The sequence below is a fragment of the Rhynchophorus ferrugineus genome, unplaced genomic scaffold, assembly GCF_030347505.1.
Source record: "Rhynchophorus ferrugineus isolate W39M unplaced genomic scaffold, kcgeb_rfMv2 rfM7, whole genome shotgun sequence".
NCBI classification, from domain to species: domain Eukaryota; kingdom Metazoa; phylum Arthropoda; class Insecta; order Coleoptera; family Curculionidae; genus Rhynchophorus; species Rhynchophorus ferrugineus.
The window spans coordinates 25,786,277-25,805,101 of record NW_027472586.1 but is presented as its reverse complement, the minus strand read 5'-3'; the positions used below and the strand labels follow the sequence as shown (position 1 = coordinate 25,805,101).

General features: G+C 31.0%; 1 protein-coding gene and 1 pseudogene across 2 annotated transcripts in view; one reads left to right on the top strand and one right to left on the bottom strand.

Annotated features, from left to right (window-relative positions):
- NPFR (Neuropeptide F receptor) overlaps nucleotides 1-18,825 on the bottom strand; it is a 245,932-nt gene that overhangs the window by 183,364 nt on the left and 43,743 nt on the right. The gene's annotated exons all lie outside the window — the stretch shown is intronic.
- On the top strand, nucleotides 15,094-16,567 carry LOC143200211 (uncharacterized; annotated as a pseudogene).

Here is an 18,825-nt window from a genome sequence, read left to right as displayed (position 1 = left end):
ATATGCCCTACAAATAAGTAAATACGCCCTAACCAAGTAACCAGGAACAGCCATCAGATCCGTGACAAAAATTTATAAACAGATGTCTTAAGGTTAACTTTCACTGGACCTGGCCAATCCGCTGGCAGTTCCAACTCTAATACGTTCATCGTTTCACCGTCTCTATTGTATATAGATCAACTACGGACGTGTAATTTTACGTTATATGAAATATATTATAGAGAATATATATATATATATATATATATATATATATATATATATATATATATATATATATATATATATATATATATATACCTATATTTGATGCGATTTGATGATTTGATGAGAATAATCTTATTTATGACACTTTTTTATAATGTTCAGTGGTGTAGTAAATTGACCTAACCTTATTTTGTTGATTATTAAAACTTAATAGCAATTATATTTGATTAAATGACATTTAAAAATGGTAATTAGTGTTGAGTGAGTTCTTGAGATAGTTTGTATTTATTTTAGTATACGAACATTTGTTACTGTAATTAGTTTTAGTAATATTAACATGTAATTTTTAAGTTATTCTCTTTACCCAAGTATGAGAAAATGTGACTAATTTAATAAACTATGATCGAAACTCAATTACGATCATAAAATAGTTAATATTTATATATCTTTTTTAAGAAAAATATGTATGCCTTATAGGCAATGTAGTTTTTATTGCATCAATTTTGTTCCAAAGGGAGGATTTGGAGTTTTTATAGGGATTGTAAAGTAGTATCTACAGAATTTTTAGAACGATCCTTAAGCTACAATACCATTCCTATTTCTTATTATTCAGCTCAATACAAGAATTACAGTTTAATCGAAAGGATCCTCCATTAAAGTAAAGCCGTACTTTCGTAGAGTTCTTCACGTTTTCAAGCATATACTGTATTATGAGGTTTCTTTTAATATTTTTTGTCAGTCAAGGCACGTTTATAACATTTCAGTAGGTCTACAGGTTTTCAGCCACTTTTTTTACAAACTTTATTATAAATGAATCGTAGCATATAACCTCTATTTGGAAACAATAAAAAAATATATATAATACAGTAATATCTCGTAACACGCAATCTCAGCAATCGCTTTTCAGGTTTAAGCTAGCTAAGGACCAATTTTTTTCCGGTAATTTTATGATGAACCCAATGCTCGTTTACCCTTTTGGCACTTGAAAAATAAAATTAAGTATTGTCTGCCTGTGTTTTGGAAAGCAAATTCTGATGCTTGGGTTATGATGACGCTATTAACAGACTGGTTTACTAATTGTTTTGTGCCTAGTGTTAAACAGTATTTAGCCTCAAAGTCACTACTTTTTATGGTACTTCTGCTTATTGACAATGCACCCGGACATCCGGAGGTCTTAAATTTAATAGACCCTAATGTGAAAATGCAATGTTTACCTCTCATTATACTTCTCAAGATTTAATTGGAAAATCAACAGCATCTTTAACTTTAGACAGAATAAATAAGATTTTGTCATCTGCTCATGAACTGCAGGGTTTTGGGCTTATAGTAATCCTTCACTAGAATGAAGTTTAATAATGTTCTAGAGGGTTTACTACAACCGAATAAAGAGGCATAGACAGGCGTTAAGAAAATAATGAGCAGCCAATAATCCTTTAATTTGTTTAAAAATAAACTTTGTTTTGTTACATTTGTATTTTCTAAGTACTGTGTGACTGTGGGTGTAAAATCCCAACAAGTGCATGAACAAAGGCTGCAATTTAGGAATTGCTTAAAGTACATACATTTTTACGTACATAAAAGTTAAAATAAAAGTACATAAAAGTCTTGAAGAAATCATGTTAAAGAATAAACTATTTCAAATTGTTATTCGGTAAATATAAGTGAAATATTTTATGTAATTTACTTTTTTAGAAATAAGCCTGAGAATAGATACATGGTGGATCAGATTACTGAATGTTATGGCAACAGAATATTTCGTCTTCCTCCCTGTCACTGCATTTTCAACCCATTTAAGTTGATATGGGGTATTGCAAAGAATTATTACAATAGATATTCAGGTCGAGTAGGATATTCAAACCAAAACTGTCTGGATTTATGGAAAATTGCATTGTCGAAAACAACACCTTCGGTTTCTGTGAGCTCGATCAGACACATTGAAGAAGAAATTGACAAATAGTAGAATCTTAAGCAAGTTTTGATAGATTAGGAATAAGCAGCTTGGTTATTAAGTAGATTAGTGTTTCTGAAAGTGACAGTGATTGAATAAAACTTTATGAATTTTGGTTTATGATTCAATGTTGACAATTACCAAGACAGGGTGATGAAGGAGGAAACAACTAAAAGTCCTTGTACAATTAATATAATTTAATTGTAGGAAATTGTATTATAGAGCGTGAAAGTTTTATGAGCATGTGGGTTATTGTTCAAAATACACATGAACATTTGGTTAAAAAGTATGTGGAAAGGAATAATATTAACTGTTTTTCGGATATGACAAAATGCATTAAGGAGAATGCAGTGATTTTAATGTTGTTTTATAAAGAAAGATGTATACAGGTAGTAACATGATAGACTAAGGAGAAATATAGTAATATCATAATGACTTTACACGGAAACATTGCTTCGAAGGAAACAAGAACTAAGTGTAAAACATAAATATGCTCTCTAACGAAAGTAAAATACGTTACTCATATATGCAATTGTGGATTAGGCCTTCGTGTAATACTAGTACATAACCCAGAACTCTACATATGTTATACTCCCCTCCTCAACCGCGATTTCACCAACCGTTGCTCTCTTATCGGAACGTAACACCCGCGGATAACGAGGGATTACTGTACTTAATATAATTTAATATAGAATGTTGCCAAGTTCGATCGTTAGGCCATAAAAACTTTCTAAGCGAAAGTATCTAATGTTACCTTACTAACAAGCTTTGTCGTAGGTATAATTTATCCTCTTCACTGATCCATCGTAAGTTATTAAACATCAAAGGACTTATATTATTAACTAAATTAAATTTAATTACCTGCCTTTAACAAAATCTAAACTTTTAGAAACTAACTGATGAAATCATATTAATTAGTGATTTATTTTTAATGTTGTTTATTACAGTTTTAGCTTTCTCATGACTAGTTGATTTGTTTAATATGTTTGCGGATGTATTAATCAAAATCGAGTTACACTTTAATATTTTGTCATTCTTTACTAAATATAATTTAATTTGGAAATTTTAAAAATATTTGCCTCACTAGCAGTAAAGCAAAAATACATCCAAGTTCTAACAGGATAATGATTTTGTGTATTGTTCCTTCATCATGGATCAGACTTTAGTTTTGTACCATTTCCTTTAAATGACACAATGCTCTTGGCAGTGATATAAAAGTGATCTCTAAAAATCGACCACAAAAGTATTGGCGTTAAGTTTTTGTACTACATAAGGTATTTTATTAGTAACATAATTAGTCTCCAAATTGCTTTTGGAACAATTGCTTCGTGAAATGAATAAATTAATATGCGAATTATTTTAACCTTTGTCTTCGCGAGATTAAACTAACTTTTGAATATTTTCGAACAAAGAAGTAATCCTCTCATTTTTATGGCTATTTTGGTGAGACAAATTGAGAATATTAACTGGTATATAACTGTTATGTCAGTAGCTATATTAAAATACTTTTAAATTAAAGCAAGTTATTAGCTATGTATGATAGAATTTCTGTAACATCAGCTATAAACATCCTTTAGCAAAAGGCGATATCACTTGAACGAATGATAATTCAATTTAAGGATAATGAGACGCCATATCCTTCATGGGATATGGGATATAATGTAAATAAAGTTTGTGTATTGAGGGAAATTTTGAACTACCAGTTGCTTTGGTGATTTCTCAGCAGCTATGGGATACTTAATATAGCTACGAGTAGTTTATTTTGAAGTAACAGTAATTTAGCTTCTCGAATATAATTAATAAATCAGGAGTTATGTGATGACTTTACTTAGTGAAAAATAGTAGTACATTTCTATATATTACTAAGGAAAAAATAATATGCGGTATATAAAGAGTTACCTGATTATTGGCGAGTTACCAGATTTGAGATAACAGCAATAATGAAAATAAAAATATATTAGACATACTTTTTGCTAGAGAATATTCTAAATGCAAAACCATTTCAAACTATGATTTGCGCTTTATCGGAGTATATCTGCAAATTTTATTGTTTAACCCACTTGAAAACTATGCTTAGCTGAATCTGCAATCGATATTATCAAGTAAGTGCATCGTGCAGTGGTAGTTAAATCGAAGGCACCGTCACAAGAAAACCATGGTTGATCTTCAATTCAAAAGATACAAGACAAATAGGTAAACGAGCTCTGGAGAAAATCAACTCGAATCATTTCCATTTATGAGATTTAAGCTCTAGCATGATACTGAAATACATAGTAATAATATAGAACAGTTTAATTGAAAAGGCCCCGACCTACCATAGTAAAACATATTTTTCTGCAAAATTGGTTTTTATTTATTGAACATAAATCCCTTCAAGGATGACACACTGATTATAGCGACCCTTCAACTATTCGATACCATTTTTGCAGAACGATATGTCCCTTGTTTCAAAATAATCCTCAGTTTCGGCGATCACCTCTTCATTCGACGAAAATATCTTACCAGCGAACATTCTTTTGAGATCTGAGAACAGGAAATAGTCGCTGGGGGGCAGATCTGGACAATATGGTGGATGAAGTAGCAATTCGAAGCCTAATTCATGGATTTTTGCCATCGTTTTCACTGACTTGTGGCACTGTGAATTGTCTTGGTGAAGCAGCATTTTATTTTTCTTCAAATCCGGCCGTTATTCGGCGACTTTGTTCTTCAAACGGCCCAATAACGTTATGTAATAGTCGCTGTTGATTGTCTTTCCTTGTTCAAGGTAGTAAATGAAAATTATCCCATGCGCGTCCACAAATACAGACGCCAGAACCTTGCCAGCCGACTGTTGCTTTTTGCCCACGATTTGGAACGGATTCATCGTGTGCAGTCCACTCGGATAACAGTCGATTGGATTTCGGAGTGAAATGATGGAGATGGAGCGATGTTTCATCAATTGTCACATATCCACGCAAAAACTCGGATTTATTACGCGTAATCATCTTCAAACAATGCTCCGAATCGTCAACACTTCGTTGTTTTTATTCAAAAATGAACTCGCGTGGCACCCACTTTGCACAGAGCTTTCTTATACCTAAATATTCGTAAATGATATGATGTACACGTTCAGTTGATATCTTTAGAGTGTCTTCTATTTCATTCAATTTCAATTAACGGTAATTCAAAATCATTTTATGGATTTTTTAAGGTTTTCGGCCGTAACAACTTCTTTTAGCGTCCACCGCGTTCACCGTCTTCGGTGCTCATTTCACCACGTCTAAACTTAGCATACCAATCCTTGGTGGTTGATTTTCCTGGGGCAGTGTCCAGAAATTCGGCATCAAGCCAATTTTTTGGTTCAACTGTATTTTTCCCTTCAAAAAGCAACACGTCAAATTCCTTTTTATCCGTTTTTTTCACAATAACAAAAGTTGCTTCAATCAAAATGCTATAATTCACAAACTAATGATCTAACAGCTGTCAAATTTATACACGGATCTTTTGAGGGTTAGAGCTAACTAAAAACATATGGATTTAATTCTAGTAGAGTCATCTATGTGTCAGATCGGGGACCTTTCAATTAACTTGTTAGATAATCTGTAGACATAGAGATTAAATAACACTCATTTTGTCTGTAATGAAGCTTGCACCCCACGATATTCATGTACTCTATTTTATGACTCCAGAGTTATTTCATTAAGAATTTTTTCCTTCCGCTTTGTTGTAAATGTCAAGTTCGTTTTTGGCTCTTGTTTTAACCTGCAGCTTCGTCCTTCATCTATAGGATGCTTTATTTTATAGATGTAACAAAATCGGTATTGATTGAATCGAAATATTTTATCTTTCTTGGTAATTATATGATTTATCAGATTGTTTCTTGTTGGCTGTATCGAAATTATCATTTCTAGAACATCAATACCAATATACACGCTGATATTCCATACATATAACGCTCTTTTGCACCTCTGTTATATTGGAATACTCATCTTCAAATAATCTTTGATATTTAGTTTAGTGGCAATATTATTATATGAAATCCAGCACAAAATATAAAAATATGACAAAAATGGCCTTCTAGAAGTCAAAATTATAAATATAGATTACTATTAGTAAAAACGGAATTATTTTTTCGCTAACCTCACATTTATTTGACCACCATATAAACGGTATGATTTAAATCCATATTATATTACTATTCGTATTTGAATAAAATAAAAAAAATTTAAATATGTATATCCATAAATATGCGTACATGTTTGTGTTGGTATAATAGAAAAATCATGACGAAATACTTGAAATTGAAATATTCTTTCTTCCTCGACAAAGAACATAAAAAGCAATTTTAAATATACGAAGAAGAATCCATAACCATCTAAAAAGTAATGTAGAAAATTCAGATTATTATATTAGGTTATTGTGCATGTATGGAAAATGTACGTTTCAAATATTCGAACAATAAGAATAACAATAAGTCGGACGAAGAATGTTCTAGATTAAACTTTAAATGTGTCGTTGAAATAGAATAATAACAGATTGAAAAATATAAAAAAATTTAGGATGACTATAAAACTTTATGGAATCAATTTTAGAAACGATAAAAAATATCTAATGTTCTAGTAAGGAACATTGTGGCACTGGACGGTAATAAAAGCGATATTGGGATATATTTATGTCCAATTACGTAGTTCTACAATAAAAACATACTGCCAATTGGTTTCATATTATTTTCAGTTACTATCTGGTCATGAAATGGTAACATAAATTATTAGTTTGATATTAAGAAAATTTTAATGTTTTTAACATCTGAAAGTTTGTATATATATATATATATATATTACTATATATATATATTACTATATATATATTACTATATATATATTACTATATATATATTACTATATATATATTATTATATATATATATATATATATTATCTACTTTTTATCTACTTTATTTAACAATATTGAAAATTAATGATTTTTCTGACGTTATGTTCGTAATGAAAATTCGTGAATTCTTTCGTATACCTCAGTTTGAAACGTATATCTAAAATAACAGTGACATAAGTGGTAAAAAGCGTTTAAATATGAACGAGAAAGGAAAGTTAATTTGCCTTATTCTCGTCCATCTTCAAAGGATGCGCATATCAGAAAAATTAGTCAATTTTGACGCTCTGTAATCTTTTGAATTTTAAACCTTTTAACAGTAAAAAGCATTTTTTGAATTATTTATTAACCCCGTTTTACACACTTTGTATCAACTAACATATAGTCACTTCAAAATGTCATGATGACTTCAATGAGTGTCAATATATGTCTGTCTAAAGTTGTAAATTCGTTTTACAGTCAGACAATATTATCCTTGCCATTTTATTCTATTTAAAAATAGATAAAATGCTGTTAGAGAAGTTCGAACATGTATCGGAATGAGCCTGCAAAAGTTGTCCGTTTGCCAAACGTCTTAAAATTCTTCAAAATATTATAATTACGGGTTATAAACTGGCAAACGTTGTTTTAACGCTTTGTTTTATTAAATTTGAAATCCCCGTGGTTTTTATTGAAAACACTTTTTGGGCCGTGCAGCTGCACTGAATATTAGTACGGACGCGGTCACTAAAATATCTCAAAAAAAAAAACAATATAATCTTTTTTGTTTATGCTGAAAACAGGAATGGCTTTATTCCTGGTGCCGAATTACTGTTTTTCTAGTAAGAAATAAACCATAACTTGTCTTTGCAGTAGTTTGAAAATCAGCTTTTAAAGAACTTGGAGGAACCACCATTTATTGTTGTGTACTACCATATATATATATATATATATATATATATATATATATATATATATATATATATATATATATATATATATATATATATATATATATATATATATTTATATATATATATAGAATACTGGTGTAGAAAATCCCAACTAGTTCGTCAACAAAGGCTGCAATTAAGGAATGGCTTAAAGTACATAAAATAAGTTTCGAGGAAATCATGTTAAAGAATAAACTATTTCAAATTGTTACTCGGTAAATATAAATGAAATATTTAATTACATTTTATGTGATTTACTTTTTTAGAATTAACCCTGAATGTTATGGCCACAGAGTATTACGTTTTCCTCCATATCACTGCATTTTTAATCCAATTGAGTTGATTTGGGGTATTGCAAAAAATTATTACAATAGATATTCAGGTCGAGGAATCTATTCAAACCAGAACTGTCTGGATTTATGGAAAGATGCATTGTCGATAAAATAACACCTTCGGATTGTATGAGCTCGATCAGACACATTGAAGAAGAAATTGACAATTGGTAGAATCTTAAGCTAGATTTTAATAGATTGGAAATAAACAGCTTGGATTGAATAAAACTTTATGATTGTTGGTTTATGATTCAATGCTGACAATTACCAAGACAAGGTGAGGGAAGAGGAAACACCTAAAGGTCAGTATACAATTAATATACTTTAATTGTAAGGAATTGTATTATAGAGTGTGAAAGCTTTATGAGCATGTATGTTATTGTTCAGCATATACATGAACCTTTGATTAACATGTATGAGTAGAGAAATAACACTAACTGTTTCGAAGATATGGCAAATGCATTAAGGATATTGCAGTAATTAAACGAAGTTTTTTCAAGAAAGATATAAACAGATAGTAACAGGACAAACTAAAGAGAAATATAGTAATATCATAATGACTTTACAGGGATTCATTGCCTCGAAAAAAACAAGAACTAATCGTAAAACATAAATATGCTCTCTAATGAAAGTGTAATACATTACTCAGATATACAATTGTTAATGAAGTGGATACCACTACATACCACTACATTTCGGGGGATACCACTACATAAAAAAAGCGTCTAAAACCCTACCGATACTAGAGTCGAAAAACCTCAATGTATATATAATAAAACCACTCTAACCTCTCTAAAATGAATTATTGTGGTTGTAAAATTAATTGTAGTTTTAAGTTCTTCGATAGTAAATGCATTCGATGTACTATATTGTTAAAATAAACTATATTTAATAGAATATTTGTTCATTTATTTTATTTATATTAAAATTTTCTTATATGTTAGAGCCTAAATGTATTAAAACTCAGATTAGTTGCGGCAACATTGCGACAATTGTATTTATCAATGGGAACGATACAATGTTGCAACGTCCATGAAAAAAATCCCCAAAAAGAAATGTGAAACCGCAGAGTATACGTAGCCTCTTCAAACAAATAAAGGACGAAAAACTCAAAGGTTTACTTCATATACATTGACGGCTATAAAAGTGAAGATCAAGTGGAATCAGCATATATAGGTAGAATGGACGAAAGAAATTTTAGATTGTCTTTGATGACAAGTACACTGACGGTCGGCGTTTGCCATTTATAAGGCGCTGGACCTGATATCTACAAGAAGTCAGGATATATTACTCCACATTTATTTCCGAATTTGGCGCATGCGCATATTGAGCTCCATTTAACTTTAAAACAGAAAATAATCCGAGTTTGGCGCATGCGTACATACATCTTTATATATTTTACTTAATTTTAAGGTGATTATTAGTTTAAATTTCGAAAATATATATAAGTAGGGAAATATGTTCAGGAGGTAAATAAAAATGGTAAAATTTTGGAAATAACACATTTTATTTAAAAAAAGTATTGAATAAAACGAAATAATAAAAATATAATTAATATCCAATTCAGCCATTCTATTTTTATAAAAACATCATATTACACATCATTATTTTTATAAATAAATATACACAAATTTGATAAATAATTGATTTAATGTTGAAACTATATATAAGGAGGGAAATAAATATTGAACATTTTTTGAAATAATACAATAAAATGTAAAAAACAAAATAAAATATTAAAAACTATTTCTATATGCTTTTTAGACTTTGTTTTTCTATTTTTATAAAAACATCATATTTAAATTATTTTACATATTTGAACAATGAACAAAATCCCCAAGAACTATTTGAACATTCCCATAAAAAAGATCAAAAGCGTTTAGATCAAACCCAGCCAATATGGTTAGAACCAAATGAAAAAGCCGCCACTATAATTTAATTATTTGATGGTATGTACTGTACTCACTGTACACTTTTCTTATATCTTAGCAAAATGCTGCCTCATTTTTTCTTCTCCGAATGTCACATTGCTCTGCTTCCTCTCTCAAAAAATTCTAGCTACAACCTATTTATAATCAACTATAACGTTTAAATCATTACTAAAATATATTATGTTTAAAATTAAATGTCTAATTATTATCAGTTACTAAAATCTTCGCTACTATTCTTGATCGACAAACTTTATTAATGCCTTGACTACTTCCAAGACAACAAGAATAATTTTCTTCTCTGTTCTTGTCACTACATAGTATAAAACAAAGTCGCCTTTTCTGTCCCTATATCCCTATGTGCGCTTAAATCTTTAAAACTACGCAACGGATTTTGATGCGGTTTTTTTCATTAGATAGAGTGATTCAAGAGGAAGGTTTATATGTATAATACATGCATAATATACTAAGGCAACTTTGCAATTTTAGAGGTTTCTAACGTGATGTCGTAAATTAACCTATTTTTTTAGGCTTATTTAGCAATTAGCAAAAACGCTGCCTAACCCTACGAGTTAGATCAAATTAATGTACTACAGTATTGTACACCATAAAAAGGTCTACAAAAAAGTCCGCGATGGTATATGTTTATCTTTTAGGGATAACCCACATTAACCATTTTTATTGTTTACTTTTTACGTGAGAAAATGGCTTATTTACGAAGCTATTTTAAGCAATACGGCATTAATCCTTATCGAATTAAGTACCTTAAATACAGTGTGCAATTAATATAGATCAATATGGTTCCTTACAGCATGTAAATTAAACAAATATTTTCGGAGATATTACAAATTTAAAATTTGCGTTTAAAAATGTGTAATGTAACAAAAATTGTATGAATTTAGATATTCCAAAGATAGCAGGAAATCTTCATAGTAAGTATAGGGGAAGAGGAATTGTTTTACTCCTAATTTAATGCGTGCAGGCCAAGGGCAGTAATGAATGAACCAAAAATACTGTATCGATTTTAATCATGTCTTCATTGAGTGACATAGGCATATATATTTTATGCCCGTGCAAAGTCGGAGCGGGCCGCTATGTTTTTATATACAACGTTCATATTTTTTCTGTAGTGTATTTAATTTAGTATCAGCATTGCACCCGTGCGAAGCCGGGGCGGGTCGCTAGTTATCATTAAATCTTGACATATGTTTATACCTATTCGATGTCGTTGAAACTGATGTGTTATAAACTTGGCAGCTGACATTCCCACTATAAATAAAATTAATGCTGTTTCGAATTTATAACTTTTATAAATTTAACCTTGCATTCTGCACTTACCCTCATTCTTCCATAATTTAAAACCAATGTAAGTTAAACCACCAAGAATAATACAACAATTTCTAAAATAGACAAACAAAATCTAAATATCCTAGATTTTATTGTTGTTTTGACTTGAGCGAGTATACTGATCTACTCGAAAAGGATGTACTGCTATCAGAAAAGGATGGCAATATACTTTATTCTTTTCTATGGTTTATTCTATGCAGGAGTGGAGTGGAGTAATGTATCCTCAGAAAGTCAGGAACCATATGTGGTAGCCACGAAATCAATGAGCTGTCTTGAGACTCTCGGATCTGTGAAGCCTGGTACCCACTGGCTGAAACCCTAATAGAAAAAATCAAAAGATTAAACAACAAATCAGTTTCCTTCATGTTGATACCATTCCATGTGGGTATCAAAGGGAGGAGTAACGAAAGAACCGACTACCTCGCGGGAAATAAACAAGAAACGCAAATGGTGAATATCTTATTTTGGCATACAGTTATAAACATTATAACATATAACATAGTTAAAATTTGCTACATCAGCTGAAGATGGGACTTCTCTGAGGAAAATAAACTATGGAACGTTAAAAAATATATTACGTAAAACCATTCGTAAATAAAATACCTAGAAAAATTTTATCGGCAATGATTAGTCTAAGAATATGTCATTGCAAAATGACACGCAAGTTTCTCCTGAAGAGTAAATACCCTTGGATCTGTGCAAAATACAACTCAGTTCAAACCATGAGATACCTATTGGTAAACTTCAAGAGATATAATAATCAGAGACATAGGTTTGGACTGGAAAACGGCCTTGCTGCTGATCCCGAACAGAGAAACCTGGATGGGGTAAAGGTATTCCTAAAGGATACCGATCTATACACAAGAATATAACCTCAATAATTAAGTCCGTCACCATTATTTAGAAGAATACGTACAGTATACATGTTGATATGTTGTTGTGTTTTATTTATAGTAAAATATTACATATATGTGGTGTACAACGTTTATATACACAATTTAGTTTTTAAGAAAAATGTGTAATGTTTTGATCTAATTTTATTTAGACATCGAAGTTTACATTATTTACACAAGTAACTTATTAATATTTTAAACAAAATGTAATTAACCAAATATAAATCTCGACCGCAAAAAGCCCTAGAGGGATTAATCAATAATAAATAAATATAAATGTTTATTATCGGATCTGATATCTCAATCTTTCTATAGTCTATTCAAAACAGTAGTGACACACGTGACCTGTCAAAACGTCCCGATGTTGCGGCTGCAACTCTGAGTTTTAGTACATATTGGCTCCGACATATAACAAAGTTCTAATCTAAATAAATTAATCAAACAAAAATGTTATGTATTATAATTTATTTTAACATTATAGTACATCTCAAGCATATATTATCGAAGAACTTAAATTAATATACTATAACTAATTAAACGAAGAACTATAATTAATTATACAGCCACAATAATTTATAGGTTAGAGTCGTTCTATTATATATACATTGAACTATATTCCACATTAGTATAGGTAGAGTTCTAGGTGCTATTTTTATATTGTAGTATATCCTTAATCCACCTAATGAACAATTGTATATCTGAGTAATGTATTTTAATTTCATTAGAGAGCATATTTATGTTTTACGCTTAGTTATTGTTTACTTCGATGTAATGTTTCCTTTCCAAAATCACTGCATTCTCCTTAATACATTTTCTCACATTTCACTGTTTTTATACATTTCGTATATTTGATCTCTGAAACATCAAGCTGCTCTTGATTGGACACCCGTTTCGCATAAACACGGTTTCTTTTTGGTCAACTTAAGGTTATATTGTTTTTTACGTTTTGAGTTATTTTAGTAACCGTGCCCGTACTAATATTCAGTACAGCTGCAACGCGCAAAAAATATTTTCAATAAAAACCCGAACAATTCGCAATTTATTAAAACAAAGCGTTAAAACAAAGTTTGTCGGTTTATAACTCGTAATTATAAAAATTTGAAGAACTTTGCAGACGTTTGACAAACGGATAATATTTGCAGGTTCTTTCGGTTACATGTTCAAACTTCTCTAACAGCATTCTATTTCTCTTTAAATAGAATAAAATGAGAAGGAAAATATTGTCCGACTGTAAAACGAATTGACAACTTTGGAAACCTATTGGTAACGTGCGTCATTTCTGTTTTGAATTGACTATATAAGCCTTCTTGTTTGGAATTGCAATTTACTGGGTGAAATCAATATTGTGGTGGGCAAAGAAGAACTCACTTAAACCTTAGGGAAACAAATGTATTGCCTAATTTGTTGTACCTATAATATGAGAGGGAGTTCTTTCTCAAAATTCTAATTCTAATTATTGAAGGTTTCAAATTTCGAACCTTAACTGTTATATTATGTTGCTCTGATACTTTTGCATCATATGTGTCAAGAGATTTTAGACATAGACTTTAGAGATGGAAGAGAATAATGAAAGCGAGTAGAGAATTCTATGGAACTCAATGTAAACCAAATTAGAATACCTTGAAAATTAGACTTTGTCCAATGTCCTTCGTACTGGCCCAATAATTTTCTTGTCATCAAAAGTGTGGGTTACTTCGCCTACTAACCTCGCAGCTTGATGGATTGACGAGCGTTTGACTCGAAACTGCTTGCCTTGGATGATATTCATCATTTTCGCAGCTTAAATGGGAGTGTAGAGAATTACAATCTCAAATATTTTTGATAATGAGCTTAGAACGCTGATTATAGTAGTCAAAGGCTGCTGATTTGGCTGCTTTTTTCGAAATAACAGAATTATTTCGAGATAGATGGACAATTTTGAAATATGAAGATGAAATTAGTTTACTTTTTTATCCCAGTAAACTGCGATGTAGGTGAAGTTGTTGTAGTTGTCGTGTAGTTATACTGTCGAGAGCAGGTGATTTTCGGAGGTATGCCTCGGGGTTGCAAATATTTTTGGTATAGCAAGGTGCCTTTGCAGAAAAGCAGAGTGATGAAATGGTACCTAAATTAATTATCGCATTTATGATACCTTGGTTTGTGTTGGTCTTTGGTAGATATGTTATAAATTTACCTTCTCCTGATATGTAACTGCGAGATGTTAATTAATGCTGTTTTTATTAGATAAATATCTGCTTTTAATGAACTTTATAATGCTCTCGTTATAATCCCGATGTTCATCGAGACGCCAAGGTGTCGAGATCAAGCAGCATGGTTCTCATCAATTTTTCTCTCTCCAGGTTTTTACTGCATCCTTATCTTTTCTGACGTCATAGAGAGTCTATTCTCTCTTTGGATTGGATTTAAGTTACCTGGAGAAGGTAACTCAAGTGACTCAAGAATACCAATTTTGGATGCATTGGCACTGAACTGACATTGATAACATAATAAGTTTGCTTTTGTAATTTTAATTATTTTTAATACATTTAAAAATACCGCGCGATCAGAGTGGGGTTTAAACGTTAACCCAGCACTGATAGATGGCACTAGAGTGATCAACAATGATCAGGTGTTTAATACAAATCTAGAATACCTTAAAATGTCGTCGCGAAAGTGTAAATATGATGCTGATGAATTTTGTTATATATGTGGGCTATTTCGTAAGTATTTTGTAAGTTCGAGACGTAAAATACGAAATAAATACATCCCACGTTCTTTGTGAAGCCTACGAAGCATATTTTAACTGCCCTATTCGGAATCAAGACAAGACATTGGATCTAAATGTTGTTTGTAATAATTGTAAAAGATGTTTGGAAGGTAATCAGCAAATTTTAATTAAATGGTGAATTAAATATATAAATTATATTTCTATATTTTAGGTTAGTATCGAGCTGAGAAAAGGTCAATGAAATTTGCAACACCAAGAATCTGGCGAGAACCAAAAGATCGCGTTAACGACAGCAAATTTTGCATTGTGAATCCGAGTAAAAGACGTAGAGGTAAAAATGCTAAACCTATCGAATATCCTGATCTGGAGTCCTCTTCTGCTCTAGGAGCACATGATCTGACACGACCAGTACCTGAGCCACCGAAAAAATAGTCGCGGAAAAGTAGCTCATCTCTTAGTTCTCATAAAAGTAATTCCGATAAGGAGTTTTTACCAACACCAGAACAAGAAAAACACAATCTTATTACTATAGAAGATTTTAGTGATTTAAATTTGCCAAAAAGTAAAGCTTTTAAGCTCTCGCTTAAAATAGTGGTACTTGCTTGATGATGTTAATATCACGGATCAGCGGACTAGGTGTGAAACATTTTCAACATTTTTCACAACAGAAGATGGACTTTGTTTTTGGAATGACATAAATGGTATGTTCAAAGAATTTGGCATACCTTGTGTTCCTAGCGAATTGCGTTTATTCATTGACAGCTCTACAAAAAGCTTACACAATGAAAATAAATTCCCATCTCTACCAAACGCTTACTCAGTACATCTTAAAGAAAATTATGAAAGTGTAAAAAATTTGCTTAAATTTGAAAACTATCGCAACATAAAAGCGGTTATACAAAGTATCCGTGTTATTTGTGTTTATAGGGTAGCAGAGCGGATGCTAAGCATTATACTCAACGGTAATGGCCGAAGAGAACTTTCTGTCGGAAAAGAAAAGCAGGCAGAGAAAGTGTTAATGTTAAAATTAGGATTAATGAAACAATCTGTTATAAAAATGGATCAAACCTCAGAAGCGTTTGAATACTTGAGAAATTTTTTCCGAAATTTTCAGAGGCAAAGGTTAAGGCTGGGGTTTTGTTGGTCCGCAAATCCGACAGATTTTCGCCGATGAAAAATCTCCAACACTACTGAGTCGTACTCGAAAACGAGTTGGAACAGTTTCAAAGCAGTTGTTTCTGGATTTTTAGGAAATAACAAAGCGGAAAACTACAAAAGGCTAGATGACAATACGCTAAAAAAAATTAAGGCCATGGGCTGCATGATGTCCTTAAAAGTTCATATGTTGCATGCTCATTTAGTTAAATTCAAAAACAGCATGGGAGCGTTCAAGCAACGTTATTAAGGCCAATACAATGAAAGCATGATCGGAGGCTATACTTGAGGTTTATTAAGAGATAGTACCTATAAACATAAAAGAAAAAATAAAAACGTTTACTGTTAAATTATTTTCTAGTGCTAAGTTATTTTGATATCAAAAATTAATAAAAATAATTAAAATGTACATTTATATGGTTTCATTTTCAATTAAAAATTAAAACCACAGATTTTGAAAAATATCATTCAACCGGTCTCCTAAATAAAAAATCAAACTTTTTCATGCTATTTTTTTTTTCGTCTAATTACGGCCTAAAAATTTGGGGTATTTGATATTTCTATCAACCTTATATTCTAATATTTTTATTTCGTAGTCTTTTGCGATTTCCAGAAGCCCTGACACAATGTTCCTGAATGGAAATCTAGGTGAGATATAAAATCTCATAAATAGGTGCAAGCTTTTAATATTAGTGACGGGTCGCCATTCTAGAATATCGAAAGTTTGAAGTTACCGAATTATAAGTCCTGATGTATGAGGACCCAATGCGAACGCAAAAAAAACTTACAATTAAGCTGATAATCATCCAAATAGTATATACACGTGCTTATTATTCAATTTCAATTTTGTCCGAAATAAAAGAAGGGATTTTTTAAGGAACATTATAAAGAGTGACGATTTTAAGCATTTTATGAAAAAAACGGTGGTATTTAAAATAATAAAAACCCATGTAATTGTTGTGAACTTCAAAAATGTTATCAAAAGAGGAATGCAGAAGCTAGGTCCAACGGTATGGCTTGAAGGAATAGCTCTTTTTTCAACTACTGTATTGTGGCACGTTTCAAGCTCCCTTCCACTCAAATATTCCACTTCCACTATATATGAATAAATGTAAAAGGAAAAAATTCCCAAATATTAGTTAATAGGCGTATATTTGGAAAATCAATAAACCAACCAAAAATATAATTAATGTAGGTTTTTAATCTCACAGACTCTTATTTAAGTTTGTTTTTTAATCGCCGATTTTCACGAAAAAATAAACACCGTGAAAAAATATTTACGGCAAACAATTATTTTAAAAACATGCAATTTACAAAAAACACTCTATATTTTTGGAACATCCTAAAACAAGTAAAATATCGGTATCGATAGTTTACCTTCAATTCTGTGGTTCAGCACACGTTGCATGTTGGATGTACCCTAATTCAATACCAACATAATTTAGTTAATGAAAAATAAATAAATCATTTTGAGATTTGCCAAATAAACTCAACGTTTTCGAGATTCAACTTAGGCAACCCAACATAAAATAATATTGACGACAAAAATACTTAATCGGGTCATCAATATTTAGGGACTGATTGATTGAAGCAACAACAAATGGCACATACAAAAGAAATATTAATATAATATTCAAATATTCGCTAAATATTAATAATTATAATTCAATAAATACAAATATTTAAAAGAGGAAAACATTAATTCATACGTAGATTGAATCAAAACAGGTGCAAATTAGAACGGTAATAACAGACATAAAACTGGCAACCATTTGGTTCGCGCAAGGTCAAGATGACAGGACGGTCGTTCTACTGTTCCTGCTGGGGCTTCGTCGTATATTTATATTTGTAATTGTTTATAACTTTAATTGTCTGAAAGGCAAAAGTGTAAAATCCGACAAGTAAATGATCGACGTCACGACAGTAACCAGGCTAGGTAAGACCGGATTTCTTCTGGGATGATCTCCAAGTTCATCACTCGCCAGTTGCTAGACTTATCCGCGAGGACCCTGGTTTAAAGCCCAGATTAAGCAGAATATCCAGTCCAAATAAAGCCCAGTTGGTAGAAAGGATACTCTAAAAATATAACAAAATAAAAATAAAAAAGGGGTATAGATAAAATCCGCTATAATATTTAGATATGGATTTATTTGAGGTAATTAAATAATGTAGGGCAATTTTTAGGTAAGACTAATCTCTCTAGTAACTCATGTCTTGGGTATCTCTAATTGATAATAAGCTGCTGAAATTTGTCAACATCTAAAGAAAAGGCACTCAATGAGTCACATGCTACCTCAGTTCAATCCACAAGGAAGTAATATTATGAAGTTTTTTTCTTGATAGGTCAATTTTTATTATTATTTTTGAGTAGGTGCCACCTAAGTTGAATTAGAAAATTTATCTTATTTATATTTGAAATAATATTACTATAAAATAGTATATTTGCAATATCAATTGAATTCAAATTTTATTCATTTTGGTTCAACTTCAGCTTGAATATCATTTTGA